We start from the raw sequence: 15,530 nt of genomic DNA, 5'->3' as shown, positions 1-15,530 counted from the left end.
AAAGCCTACAATAAAATGGTCATAACTTTTTACTTGGATGTTGGATTTTAGCAAACTAGCGGCATTGGAAGGAGTATTCAATTATCTATCATATTATGGGTCATAGGTCAACTTATTCATTTTATGTTATGAGTTATGACCAATTGAAGTTGACCCAATCAGAAACTTCCCCCAATGTAACTGCTAACCTTCACCTACTATCAGGCCTAAGGACTGTAAATCTAACAACAATTTGTGTTGGTCATTCGTAGTTTGTGTATGAGGATGGGTAACTGGATCCTCAATCCACGGACACAGACCACAGACCGTGGTATGACTTACGGACCGTAGGTTTGTCCGTGGGTCGAGAATTAGTCGATTTTCTGAGCTAAGTTTTTGAATGGGCTATAATAATTAATAATGGACCCACAGTACTAGCCGTAGATCAGACTATAATCCGTAGATGGTGACCCTAAATTGCACCTGAAATTCAGAAAAGCTTATCTCTGGTCTATTTAAGATTAAATTGGGTTCCCAAAACATGCAATTACGCTTAAAAGGCAACTACAAATTGAGACTACATGATTTTAAGGCCAAATTTACACAAGAATGACTGAAAAACGTAAGACGAAATATTACCTTAAGCTAGAGTCGAATCGGAATGAAAGAGGTGACAATACTTGGCTCTCATGGCTTCTTCTGTTTCCCAAGTAGCTCCCTTTATAGACTTGCTCCTCCACGAAACATTGACTAAAGCAACTTCTTTGTTCCTTAACCTTCTAACCTGACGTTCAATAATCTCAAATGATAAATCATCACAAGAAAGGCTATCTTTCACTACCACACTATGTAATTGCACTACAGATGTTGGATCACCCACACACTTCTTTAATAGTGAAATGTGAAAAATTTTATTCGCTGCTGCTAATTTTGTTGGAAACTCTAACACATATGCAACTTTATTAACCCTTTTCAAGAACATTTAAGGGACTAGATATCTAGGATTGAGCTTCCTTTTATTACCAAATCTCATCACCCTCTTTATAGGTGATAGTTTTACGAAAACCCAATAATCACCATGGAACTCTAGTTCCCTTCTCCTCAAATCTGCATATCATTTATGACGACTTTTGGTTGTCTTAAATCTGTCTCTAATAAGTTGCACTTTCTCCATAGCATATAGGACAAAATCTAGTAAAATCCAAGATTTTTCATCTACCTCAACCTAACCAACAAAAGATCTACATCTACACCCATACAATGCCTCATACGGGGCAATTTGAATGCTGGATATGTAGCTATTGTTGTAGGCGAAATCAATAAGAGGAAGGTAAGCATCCCAACAACCCTTAAAACTTGAGTAAGACCCGTATGAAATCACTTTATGAAATGAAAGGTAAAATGATGAACTATATCTACGATGAAAGACATATAAACCCCATTGCAACCTCACAATTTCATAAATCTAAAGCTTGGAATAGTCTTCGCCGAATCTGTAGTCTTAAATTTTGAAAAAGTGATAAGTCTTAATCATCCTATCAACTATCATCCAAAAAGAGTCATGTTGTTTGCGTAGTTCGAGGTAACCCTATGATGAAATTTATAATGATCACTCCCCACTTCGAAGTAGGAATGTCGATCTCTTGAGTCATAACCCATGGTTTTTGATGTTTTACCTTGACTTGCTGGCTATTGGGACACTTAGTCACAAAATCTTCTATATCTCTCTTCTTGCAATTCCATTAATAGACTTCCCGCACATCGCGCTACATCTTATTTGCACCTATATGAATAGATTTTCTGGAGTTATGGTCTTCTGCAAGAATATGTTTCCTCAACTATCCCACATTAGGAACACACAATATACCCTAGTAGCGGAGTACACTATCTCTTATTGTATCACTGTGTTGCTTTTCCCTACCTCAACTACAAAAGAAGATTCTACTCCATTCACAACTGTTATACAACTGTCTGATATGCTCATAAGGTGAACTCCCAAGCACGCAAGCCTGTGAAAATCCATCTCCTCTGGCAAAGATTCAACTCTTTCTAGGTAAATACATATTGAAGGTTCTTATGGTAATCAAAGACATCTACATAAACACCATACAATTAGTGTCTTTTGATCTTGAGTGCAAACACCACTGCTGCAAGCTCGAGGTCAGCAGTTTCACAGTTCTTCGCATGCACCTTATTCTATCTAGAAGCATAAGCTAGAACCTTATCTCGCTTCATCAACACACAGCCTAGTTCAACCTTGTGTGCATCCCAATAGATCACATACATCTTAACCCTCTAGTAGAATCAAGACATGAGCTGTTGTTAATCTTGTTTTCAATTCTACGATCATTTTCTCACAATCATCTGATCATTACAACTTGACCATCTCTTGAGTCAACCTAGTCAATAGTGATGCGATTGATGAAAATCCTTCCACGAACAATCTATAATAACCTGCTGGGCCTAAGAAACTTCTGATATTTGAATAAAAGGTATCTTTGGACGATTTTTCAATGCTTCTATCTTGTAGGAATCTACTTGGATTTCCTTGCTAGATACAATGTGATGAAGGAGAGAAATAGATTAAAACCACAACCCATATTTCCTATCATTAGATAATAACATGCAATCGTTGAGATTCTGTAGAACAAGTCTGAAATCAATCATATGTTCTTCCTCATTCCTAGAGTAAATGAGTAGTAAATGAGGATATCATCTATAAAGAAAGTAACGAATAAGTCCAAATACTGTTTGAAAACATTGTTCATCAAATCCGACAAGGTTCAGGAGCATTAGTTAGTCCAAATGACATAATGACAAAATCATAATGATCATACCAAGTTCTAAAGGTTGTCTTCAGAATGTCACTATATCTGTCTCTGAGTTGATGATAACCTGATCCGAGGTCTATCTTTGAGAAATGACTAGCACCCTGAAATTGGTCAAACAAGTCATCAATCCTATGGATGGGATATTTATTCTTTATTGTGACCTTGTTCAACTGTCTATAGTCAATGTACATTCTAAGAGAACCATCTTTCTTTTTACGAACAACACTATTGATCCCCATGACGAAATACTAGTTTTGATGAAAACCTTGTCTAGAAGGTCTTTCAACTAATCTTTCAATTGCTTAACCGTTGTTGGAACCATCCTGTAAGGAGGAATATAAATAGGTTTTGTATCTAGAAGGAAATCAATTCCAAAGTCGATTCCTCTTTTGGGAGGAAATCAGGAATATCTTCTAGAAACACTTTAGGAAACTCACTAACTATTGGAACTGACTCAAAATTTAGGGTTTCAAACCTAGAATCCTTAATCCGAACTAGATGATAGATCATATTTTTGGCCTTAAAGTAAGAAATGTATTGTCTTATATGCTCAAAGCTACTACCCTTCAACTCTAAGACTAGTGTGTCTAAAAAATTGAAATGAACAATTCGAGTACTACAATCGACAGAGGCATAGAAGGAATTTAATCAAGCCATTCTTAGAATGACATCGAAGTCTACCATTTCTAACTAAAAAATATCTGCTGAGGTGACTTTGTTAGAGACTGTGAAAGGGCCATTTTTGTATACCCGTCTATAACACGGTTACCAACTGGAGTAGACACTAATAAAGGTTCGGACAGAGTTTCTGGACTAACACTTATTTGAAATTCTTTGTTTTACAAAGGAGAGCGTATCCCCTTGATCTAACAATGCATAAACATCAAGATCAAAGACTTGTAACGTACTAGTGACTACATCAGGAGAACCTTCCTGATACTGGCGAGCATGAAGAGCATACAACCTGTTCTGGGGTAGATCGCAACCTGTACCAGATAAGTTATCCAGTTGAGTTGGGGGACTCTCTGGTGCTAATGATATTGTAGACTGAGCTCTAATATTAATGACTCCTTGACCCTGTCAAGAAAGGACAATCCCTCAATCTGTGACCAGAACGAACTCATCCGAAATATTCATCCCTTCCTTAGAGAAGCTCGCTCGAATGCTTCTTTCCATAGTTAGGGCAAGTGGGGTAAGTCTTTATTTCTGAAGTACTTCCCTGAGACATAGAGCCTGGTGCCCTAACCTTCTGATTATACCTGTTCTTTGATGATAGAAAACTAGCCGACAAAGGTGCTAGGGTCGATGACTTTTGCTGAAAATGTGAGTGATTTTCACAACTCGAATTCTGCGGCTAGTAGTAATAGTTCCCAGTCTTAGCCTTCTTATTATCCATGGAATGTTACCTAATCTTGTCACCCTCAAACTGCTGACCATGAACCATAAGCCTAGAGATGTTCATATCTCTAGTAACATAGTTGCAGTATATTTTCACAAAACCTAATACTTCATACATGAACTTATTCATCTGAGCCTTGGAGTCAGCAACCATATGGGGAGCATACCTAGAGAGTTAGTTAAACTTAATCCCATGCTCTTGGACCATCATGTTACCCTGTCTTAAGTTCGTACGACTTTTCTTCTCTCAACTCTATTGGGAAGAGCCTGCCAAAAAATGTCTCACTAAAACAATCCCATATTATAGGAGTTGCATATGTACCTTTGATTTCCTTTTCCACTGAGTGTACAAAATATGAGCATCACCTTTCAACTGGTGTGATGCCAACTCAACCCGATCATTCCCATTGACCTGCATCACCACAAAGATATTTTTTATCTTATCTAAGAAATGATGGGGATCCTCACTAGTCTGCGATCCTAAGAACTCAAGCGGATCATACTAAAAAAGTCACACACACCAGATACTATTTATCCACCATTTGCGTTCGTGTGAGCTTGAACACGCTGAATGTTTTGGTTGGCAACACTCTTAGCCAACATCTGAATAGCATTCCTTAATCAAGCATTGCAGACTTTCTGATTTGGGATTGGAGGAGTTTTGTTTTTATTCCTTGCGTTAGCTCTACGAGAGGCATGATCTAAAAAATAGAACTTCGTGTTTGACTGGAATAAAATCATACCTTACGCACAATAATAGTAACAAATAATGAAGATTTTCCTAAAACACTTTATCACATCCCTATAATAAGATGTGGTGCACTTCACATCAATGTAAAGAATTCTAATTAGTGTGGATTTTCGTACATCCTAGAATACTTAACCCTAGTGCTCTGATATCAAGTTTGTCACACCCCAAGCTACCCCCGAGACGCAAACACGGGACCTCGAACCACAAGTTATCCCAAGTTAACACTGATGGCATGATCATGAGTATAATAGAGAAAACAAACTGGTGCGGAAGCTAAATCATAATGAAAATAAAAAGACGGGAATAGCCACATACTGAGATATATGAAAAATGATTAATTTAATACAGAGAACATACAAACTCAATGCGAAGCTGAAACGAACTATGTTTGATAATAGCCTATAACTGAAAGACTAAAAATACTTGAAAGAATCTTAGTATTGTTGTTCTTTGAGAATACGGACTCACATCTAATTTTCCTGAAATGGAGGCGGGAATCGATATAAGTGTGATCCGTAAGAGCACCTAAACCTACATCTGCGAAAAGATGTAGCGCATGTATGCGTCAGTACTTGAAATGTACTTAGCAAGTAGGATAGAGTAAGCTAAAATGATATATAACTGAGCAAAACAATAGAACTATTTTATAATTTGAAAATGATATAGATTTTCCATGTTGACATAAATAAATACAGTGAGCAACCAATAAAATCCTAAAACTCAATACCGAATATAATGACAAAATGGTCAATGCAATGGAATCTAATTGAACCGTGGGAAATACTAAGAACTGATAATAAAATCACATGAGCTAAATGTAGAGTCCGATGTATGTGCCCCATAAAGAGGACCCAATATACCTTACCAGAAGTATAAAGGCATATTGTCATGATCACTAAACTTTTGCCCATAGAAATGACATTAAACCTACTGGGCTATTAGTTCTTCGAATATTTAGGTACTTTGAACCCTAGTCCAACTCGGTATTATGTTATTCTCAATGAATTAAGTAGTTTATTGATTAAGACTGAGTTTATGTAAATACTTGATAGCTCAAACTGAACATCCAAACTGAGAATGTAATAATTAATGTGATAACTATGCATTCATTAGTGTGTAATATATAATTGAATAACACTAATATATGACCTAGCATATGCAATTCAAGAACTAAAGAAATACATAGTAAGGGTTATGAAATACATCTGATAAACTCAATATTAATGTAATAATTTGATTTGGAAAATTATAATAGCTAAGAACCAAATAATTCTAACATTCAAAAAACGTTAAGTCTAGTAAAGATATGGAATCAAGAAACTGACTGAAAATTAGGGATCTAATGGGTGAAAGAAACCCACTAGTGATATTCCTCATACATGGTAATGAATTCCATCGAGAAATCTGTAGATTACGGGACTAGAACTTGTGGAACTTTGTTGCGTTATTGAACTAGGTGTCACATACCGAGAGCACACCCTAGAAGATATGTCACTCTTAGAGTCCAACACGGCGTACTTTACCTCTCGGAGGTTTTGTACAAGCCTTTCGTATCGTTCATCGCATATACATATATAAAAGTAGTGCGGAATAAAAACTTTTCACAATATTTGAATAGACTTCAAAAACACTTTCAATTAAAAACCATTGAAATACTCAGTCTCATTTCATAAAATCCTCGACAAAAGAGTACATAGGCCACGACCCATACAATATAAATATAAGACTTCTAAGTCTATTACAATACTTCAATACAAGAAACCAAAGACAACTATGCCTTCTAGTCAAATGAGAACATACTTCAACCAGCTTGAAAGATCATATAATCCATGTAACATCCCGTATCCAAAAAAGACAAAAAAACAAGATTTTCATAAAAATCTTCAGGTGCAACCAACGGTGGCCATCAACATACCATAGACTTACCAACGGACCGTCCTGCACATCCGTCACTTTCAAATGGTCATAACTCCAAGCACAAAAGAAATTAGGTGTCCCGTGACATACCGACAAATATATAATTAAATTAGATTTTCATAGCCATAGATATTTCTAAAATCAAACCTTCAAGTAAAATATTATGCGTGTTTTAGTAAAGGCCTATCGAAAAGGCCCAACCTACAGACCCAACGACAAATGGTAGATGAAACGACAAAACGTCTATCCTGTCCGTCGTTTGGTCCGACAGAAATTCACTCAGGGGTCTTTTGGTCTTTTCCCAGTTTGATTAAACCATAAGATACATCATTTTAACCCTAAATCATCACATTTTAGTCCGTTTAATCCTACAAATATAACTAAAACTTATATATGTCAAATCATAAAATCAAAACTTAGAAAGTTAGAAGAAAGAAAGGAGAAAAAGGTCAAGAACCCTAGTTTAAGAATGCAAAAAGTTTCCAACAGTTCCAGCCCCAAAATCTGAATATTTCTCTGTGGATTTCATCACCTGGCATGTGGCATTTGAAAAGTGGGTTTCTTTCACTCATTGAGTCCCTAGTTTTCAGTTAGTTCTAAACTCTCTTATCATGATTAAACCTGAGGTTACTAGAATTTCAGCAGAACTTCATGATGTAGTTAAAATATATGTTCCAAACAGATTATCATGTTATTACGTAGAATATCGTATGAATTTCAGAACCCTAGCTTTGTATTTTTTTTACTTGTTGAATTACACATGCTAGGTCAAATATTTCACTTATACAATTATACACGCTTTAGTTTTCAAGCATAATTATTCGATTAAATGTTGCATTCTCTGTTTGCATGTTCATTTTGAGCTATCTTATATTTATAAAAAATTTAGACATAATCAATTGACTACATAAATAAATGGGAGTAGAATAATACCGAGATGGACTAGGGTTCAGCGTACCCAATAGTCGCAGAACTACTAGCCAAGTAAGTTGTAAGTCCCCTCTATGGGAAATCGCTTTAGTGATCACGCCAACATGCCTTTATACCTTTGACAGGGTATATTGGGTCCTCTCGATGGGGAGTATACATCGAACTCCACATTTAGTTCATGTGGTTTTATTATCGGTTCTTAGTAGCTCACACAGTTTAGTCAGACTCTCTTGTATTGACTATGTATCAATATATTCAATGTTCAGTATCAGCATGTTATAAATTTGTCATTGCATCCACTTAGCTTATAATTCAGTATATCATGTTTAGATTATTATACTTGCTTTTGTGCTTGTTCAGTTATGTTTTATTCAGCTTTACTCTATCCTACATGCTCAATACCTTCAAGTATAGTCGCATACGTTCACTACGTATTCTCGTGATGTAGGTTTAAGTTCTCAGCATCCAGATCACGCATAAATCAATTGCCGTTCAGAAGATCCAGTGGTGATTCCTCATTCTCCGAGGATAATAATTATGAGTTTCTTTTAAGTATTTAGTCTTTTAGTTTATATTTTTGCTAGACTATGTTGGGGTTTGTCCTAGAATTTCTAGTCCAGTTTAGATGCTTTTTTTAGACATAGTTAGTTTTAGCTTATTATTGAGTAAATAACTTCTATTATTAAACTCATGAGTTTTTCATTTATCTCGGATTTAGCATATGGGTATTTCCCCATCTAATCATTTTAAATGTGATTTAGCTTCCGCAATAGTGTGTATTCTTTAGTATGCTCATGATCATGCCAGTTGGGTTAGATTGGGATTACTTCTGTTCCTAGGTTCCGTTTCCGCGTATCGGGGGTAGCTAGGGGCGTGACAATCAAAGCCTCGCTCCCAAAAGCTCTGTACATGGGACTGTCTTGGGCAATTTTGGATACCAACATGAATCTTTCTTCAAGGACCCTTGGATGGTCCTTGGGGACTTTTGCACAGAAGTTTTCATCCTAAATTTGTTAGTATTCGATTTTAGGACGTCCCATATCAATTTCACCAAAAACGATAACATAAAACTCGATGAAACATAGTAAGATAGGCAAAGTCGTTTCAAGGCAAAACATTCAAACATCATGGACATTCTTGGACGTTTGACCTCCAAACATCATGAAACCTGACACACTACCTATAAACACTATAATAACTCATATAAGGACCTCATGAGCTCATAACACACTCATAAACACATAAAACACACATGAAGCACATATGTGACTAGTGTTCAGAACGTCTTTGTTGTCCGTTGATGTTTAACTTCCAATTCACCAACTACTTTAGAAACTGCCTCAATACCTCATTATAAGATATTTTAAGACCTTATACCCTCATGAAAAACATATTAGGTTATAGTTTCACCTAAATCAATTTTTCAGGTCTTACATAGGGTTCTTGACCTTTTTGTCCTCTCTTACTTCTAATTTTCTAAGTTTCGATGAATGATTCGACTTAAGTATGTTTTTGTTATGTTTCTATGCTTAAGATGACTATAATCTCATTATTTAGAGTTTAAACTACGTATCTTAGGGTTTAAACGAACTAAGAAAACAACAAAGACCCCTGAAATAACAGTTGTTAGAGAAATCGATGGATTGGACTGACACGTCGTCGTCCAATCAACGGTCTCTCATTTGGGTCGGTCATTTGAATTTGCTCGACAGGTTTTCACTAAAATGGTTCATAGGACACCTAATTCCTTTGTGATAAGAGTAATGACCGTTTTAAGTTAACCCAATAAACAATTTTCCCTAAACTAACTGCTAACCTTCACCTACTATCAGACTTATGGACTATAGATCTAACATGTTCCATGCTGGTCATCCGTATTTCATGTAAGAGGCTAGGTACTGTAGTTAATTGACACAGACCACGTACTGTAGTCTAACTTACTGATAGTAAGTCTGTCCATGGGTCAAGACTTGGTCGATTTTCTTAGCTGAGCTTTGGAAGGAGCTACAGTGGTGATCCATGGAACCATAGTACGGGCTGTAGATCAGACTAATGTTTGTAGATGGTGATCGTAGATTGCACCTGTAATTTCTGAAAATCTGGTTTCTGGTTTGTTTTAGAAATGTTGTTTTACAAATAGCATTTTTAATAATGTATTTAAGTATTTTCTTTAAAAAAACGGGGAAGAAAAATATAGAGCCCCAAGAGATTGCTTAGTGTCGTAATGCTGAAGACGACTTTGTATTTATGTAGAGGCTTGTACATATGACACGTGTTTTTGAAGAAGTTTTTTTTTGTTATTATTTTTCAATTTATTATTTTATGTTCAGTCCTTATTTCCTTACATACATCCATCTTTACCCTTATCAATTATTGTTTAGGTTGAACTGTCTTATTTGGATAAGGCAGGTGTCATCACGTAAAATTTTTAGAGCGTGATAGGTATAACTTTTATTTCTTCATATCGTTTAATTTTTAAATTGTAATGCAATAAATTTGAATGATCCAAACTTGATGAATGTAGTTTTCTAAAGAAATGACAAAACTATCTATTAGGGAGGGGATATAATTGAATTGCATAAATTGAAAAATTATATTTTATAAATAGACTTATTTTTTCTAATATTTTTACATTATTTATCTCCCACAGCAAGATTAGATTTATCTTCAGCTATATTTTGAATTTCCATACTAAATATCTTGATGCTATTAATATTCAAAGGAATAACTTAACAATTAAGAGGAAATAGATAAATACACATTACATAACAATTAATTTTTTGGTTCATTTACCCATAAATTATTCGTTTATCATATCACAGGAAAATGTGAATGTTTTTCATTTATTTAAAAATTGAGTTTTTATTTTGTTTAATGTATCCTACGTATTATATGGACACTTACAAAGATATTGTTTTATGTGTGTTACATATTTGCGAATTTTATTATCTAAACAATTTTAATTAAAAGAGATATGGAGTCTTCCGCACCAAAACATAAATTCAAAATAATTTATTTTAATTCAAACTGACTATTATCTTTTGTAAGAAAAATATTACTACCTTATTCTCAGTTTAATGTCCTATATTAATTTTGTAGTGATTCTAATGATTTGCATTATATATGATGTTTGACTAACTATATGAAAACTATTTGAATTTATTTGGTCAAAGTCTGGAAATCAAATTTCTCATTTATTATATTTATAATTAATACACACTACAAAATGTAATAAATGACAAAGGTAAAAGAAGTAAATGATTTTAAATAAACTTATTAATTAATGTCAAAATAACACAAATAGCACAATAATATATTGTTTGCAATAATTGATTTAAGACTCTAGTTTGTTCACACCTTTGAACTTTAAATTTATCTTAAATGTTATGGAAAAATAATAAAGTGTCCTAAATTGAACAAACATAGTATTAAAAAAGCATCTAAGCAATCGAGAGTGTACATATAAAAGTGAAATACGGTTTATTCACTTCTTCATTTTAATTTTATGTTCCTAAAATAGTATCAACATTCAAGAGGAGACACTTGAATCAATAGGCGATAAGAGACATCATTTTTCTTCTTCACTTCAAATGTTTAAAGGGATAGATCAACAACCAATAGGACATTGAAACACAATGAGACGGTATTAATTCATTCATTCTTTTCTATTTTAATCATTTTTTCCTTTTATTTTCTTGCAATAAAGGAATCGAATTATGTGATGGTGTATTTTCTTCAATTCAGATCTTTTCTTCTTTCTCAATTTTTATGTCCTTGTGTTCATTTATAAATTTGCTGTTCATTTTATCAAGTGTCTTGCATTTTGAATTTATAAACCATTATTAATAAATTTTAAAATGTATGATTAACAAAGATTGAAAAATGTCTGATTTCTTCTTCTTCTTTCAATCGTGTTTCATTTCTTTTGTCTATGGAATGTTGAAAATATATATATATATATCTACCTCAAAGAGATTTTAGAAAAACTTGTGCACATCTTCCTATTTTCAAACCCTAGTTTGTGTATATCTCACCCTTTTCAAATTCTACTTGTGGAATAAAAGAAGGTAAGTTGATTTTGTTGTCGTGTATTGATATGTATGAATAATCTCATAAATACAATTACACTTTCACCAATTTTTCCAAAGGCATTCACTCAATTATATTTTCCAATTCGAGAATGAGACTTCCATCTCGATAAGACAATGAGTGTCACCGAACGATGATGTTTTCGTTATCCAATATAAATTATTCCTTTATGTTTCTCTCAAATCAATAAGTGTTGTTTTGACTCACAAATATTTATGTAATATCTATTTCAAATCAATTTTACTTTATAAAACATAGTGTATATGGACGCTGCTGATTTGGATAAAGTGTATGTAGCTTCAATGACATATATGTTTATTAACGTAACTACGTTTCTTTTGTGACTTCTAGAACTTCCTTTGGTTTTCAATTTTAGACTCTTTAGTATGGAGGAAAGTTCTTGCTTTTTCTGAGCATGATTTGTTAATTTGAATAATTAGTTGTTCTTGCTTTTTCGATTCCATTCAACAGTATATGCCAAATACGCTCGAAGTTTTGAAGGAAAAAAGAAGATGATGCCAAGAGGATTATGAATTTTTTTGGAGAGGACCAAGGGAACTCTTCCAAGAAAATACTACAGAACAAGCGAACGCCAAAAATTATTTATGGTACGCAATTAATTCATTCATCATCTTACACTTGAAATATGTTAATTATTATTTTCCTTGTTCTTTCATAAATTAAAAGAGAATTAATTTCTCTTTTGAATATTTATCTTTTTATTAAATAACTTTTTAAAAATTAAGTGTAGTATTAGTAGTCAGAAAAATTAATTTCAATGTATCATTAATAGCCTCTTTTTTTAGTTTGTAAAATGAAATTTAATTATTTGTTTCAAGGGAACAAGGGAAGCAGATCAAAACTTTGTATCAAAGAGAGGAATAATGCAGACATTATGAACAATAAATTATTCACGGTACACAATTTATTAGTTTACTCAACAATTTACAAATGACTTATACTATTAATTATCTGTCATTTAATTTTTTATGATTTTTAGGTGAATGTGAGAGCATTGGTGAAGATAATCGGATAATTATAGTGCTACCTCAATAGACAATAACATTGCCATTACATGTTTGTATCCCTTCATGCCTGCGAGGTAATTGGTCAACAGTTGTGTCTTTTAAAAAAATTAATTGAGCACATTTTTGTATTCCACAATCCACAATATATTTTTCTATCTCCAATCAGTTATTTAAAAACAATATCGATTTGCATGAGTTAGAAAGTGAGAAATTCAAAAAACACATAGAAGGTAACATAAGACGGGATAAAAAGGATTCTTTTGAGGAAGAACTTCCTTACAAACAACAAGAACAAACAATTGATGGTTTTGAATCTTACTAATTTATTTAATTTATGTTAATAATTTGAATTTTTCCCATAAAAAATAGAGAGTTATTTAAATTTTAATCAATGAGTGCATAATAATTTGAACGCTGGCCATAAATGGCACAAAACATATTGGTAGCCTAAAATATAGCTTCTGTCCCACTTTTTGAACGTCTAGTTTGTTTTACATATATCATGCAATCTCACATATAATTTTCGGGGGAGTTAGATCTCAACAAATTAACATGTGAAGATGATATACCCAATAATTCTAATCATATTATGAGAGACCTTATCAACTATGGCACAAGACTTTTGGCAAAAAATTAAAATGGTGGAATCTATCATATCACACATGGAATACCAAGAAGTATCATATTTCGTTCCATCGATAACCTTGATAAGGTAATCATATAAACCTTATGTCTATTTCTTCTGTAACATCATGTATTTTCAAAAAGTTTCTAATATAATTCACCAATAATTATTTTTCTTTACTTTTTATAATTAGATATTTGACAAAATAATATTAATTATTAAACTAATTTCGTTATCTCATCAAATTTCCTTCCATTCCACTTTGTACTTCTAGGATCTCACCAATTGAAGAGGAATATATTTGGAAAAGTCCAACTGAAAGAAGACCCAAACATGAACATTTGGCAAACGAAGATTCAAGTATCAAAAAAACAAAAAAATGTTGGTTGTGAGAGAAAAGGGAGAAACAACCATGGAGAATTAGATGTTGAAACTTCTTCCCCCTAAGTTCAAGATTGCATTTTAATCATTTGTTTTAATCCTTTCTACAAGCTCAAGTTGTCTTTTTATCACTTTCTAGAATGTTGAATTTTAATTCATGTAATACTATAAATTTAAGTCGCCTTTATAAACTTTCTAAATTGCTTCTTTAGTTCTTCTTTATTAACTATCCTTTATTAAGGTTTATTTTCAAAATTCATCAACAAGAATTGTGATCTCTCTCTCTAGTAAAAAAAGATCACATTCAATATCAAGGGTCTTTACAAAACAATATATCTACCTCTACGAGATAGTGATAACATGCAATCTATCCTCCCCTACTACCACTTAGTGGATTTCAGTGGGTATGTTATTGTTGTTGTTGATAGCATACCAAATCAATAAAGGTATGTATTTCTAACATCAGTATGATTGTTCATAACGAGTTAATGTATTCAAAGAGTCTAAATAACTCACATAACATGTAATAGATATTTTTTTTCTACAATTCAACATAGCAATCTTCACAATAACTAAATAAGCAATCACTCCAAAAAATTCGATTATAAGGGACAAATAATTTAGTCATTTATAAATCATATCTTATGTGACGAAAAATGAATCCTCACTCAGTCATCACTAAATATGTCTCTTAAAGTATACAAGGAAGATTAAGTGTTTCTTTGCTAAAGTATTATATTAAGTACAAAAACATTTGTGAAAAATTAATTGTGGTAGAAAGTATATTTCTAGTAGTTAATAGTATGCTAAATCAGTAAATAGGTTATTACTACCCACAAAATAATACCGTCGCTAATTATTTTCTTCAATCAATGGCAAAATCAATTGTCTCTAATGACTTATATTCAAAAAATAATTTGTTCTTAAATGTATTAGAGATAAAACTTATCATTATATGAATAGTTTATATATATATACACACACACATTATGCTGTCTTGGGGAAGCGAACTCACAACTTTAAGGTTTGAAGTGAAGAATGCTTACCATCAAATCAACTCTCTCTTGTGTTTATTTTTGTTTTATTTTGTACTTATTCACTTCTTGCAATAGAACATTTGTAGAAACAATATATTATATGATTATTTATACTCATACACAAATAAATGAAATTAATAACCCACAGTCAATTCAAATGCAGATTATATTTTAATTAATCTTTGCATTTTTTAAATATCCTTAAATATATTCAATATTATTTTGTTATTTTTTTAAAAAAATGAATAATCGGCTCAAGTTGAACATTGATACCCAAAACTATAATACTTCATCATAATATATTTGAAATCCTAGTTCATTTATTTTATTTGTGCTTTCTTTTTTTAGTTTATTTCAACTTTCACACTAATCAGAAAAACTTATAGAAATTGACGTATATACATCGCACCTCAGCAAAGTATAAGTTTGTAAGTGGATTTATCTCTTCAGAGTTTCTCTATGTACATATTGTTGGGTTTTAAAAGGTGCGAATTAGGAAGGATGAGTTCCGAATTTTAAGAAGAGTTGCGACTTTTATGAAAGTTGCGACCTTCACAAAAAGTT

At 32.8% G+C, this 15,530-nt stretch overlaps 1 pseudogene; it reads left to right on the top strand.

The window, feature by feature from the left end:
* Nucleotides 1–12,369: 12,369 nt before the first annotated feature.
* LOC107025082 lies at nt 12,370–14,083 on the top strand (annotated as a pseudogene).
* The last annotated feature ends 1,447 nt before the right edge of the window (nt 14,084–15,530 follow it).

Source organism: Solanum pennellii, chromosome 7, assembly GCF_001406875.1.
Source record: "Solanum pennellii chromosome 7, SPENNV200".
Lineage (NCBI taxonomy): Eukaryota > Viridiplantae > Streptophyta > Magnoliopsida > Solanales > Solanaceae > Solanum > Solanum pennellii.
This window is presented reverse-complemented; position numbering and strand designations above follow the sequence as displayed.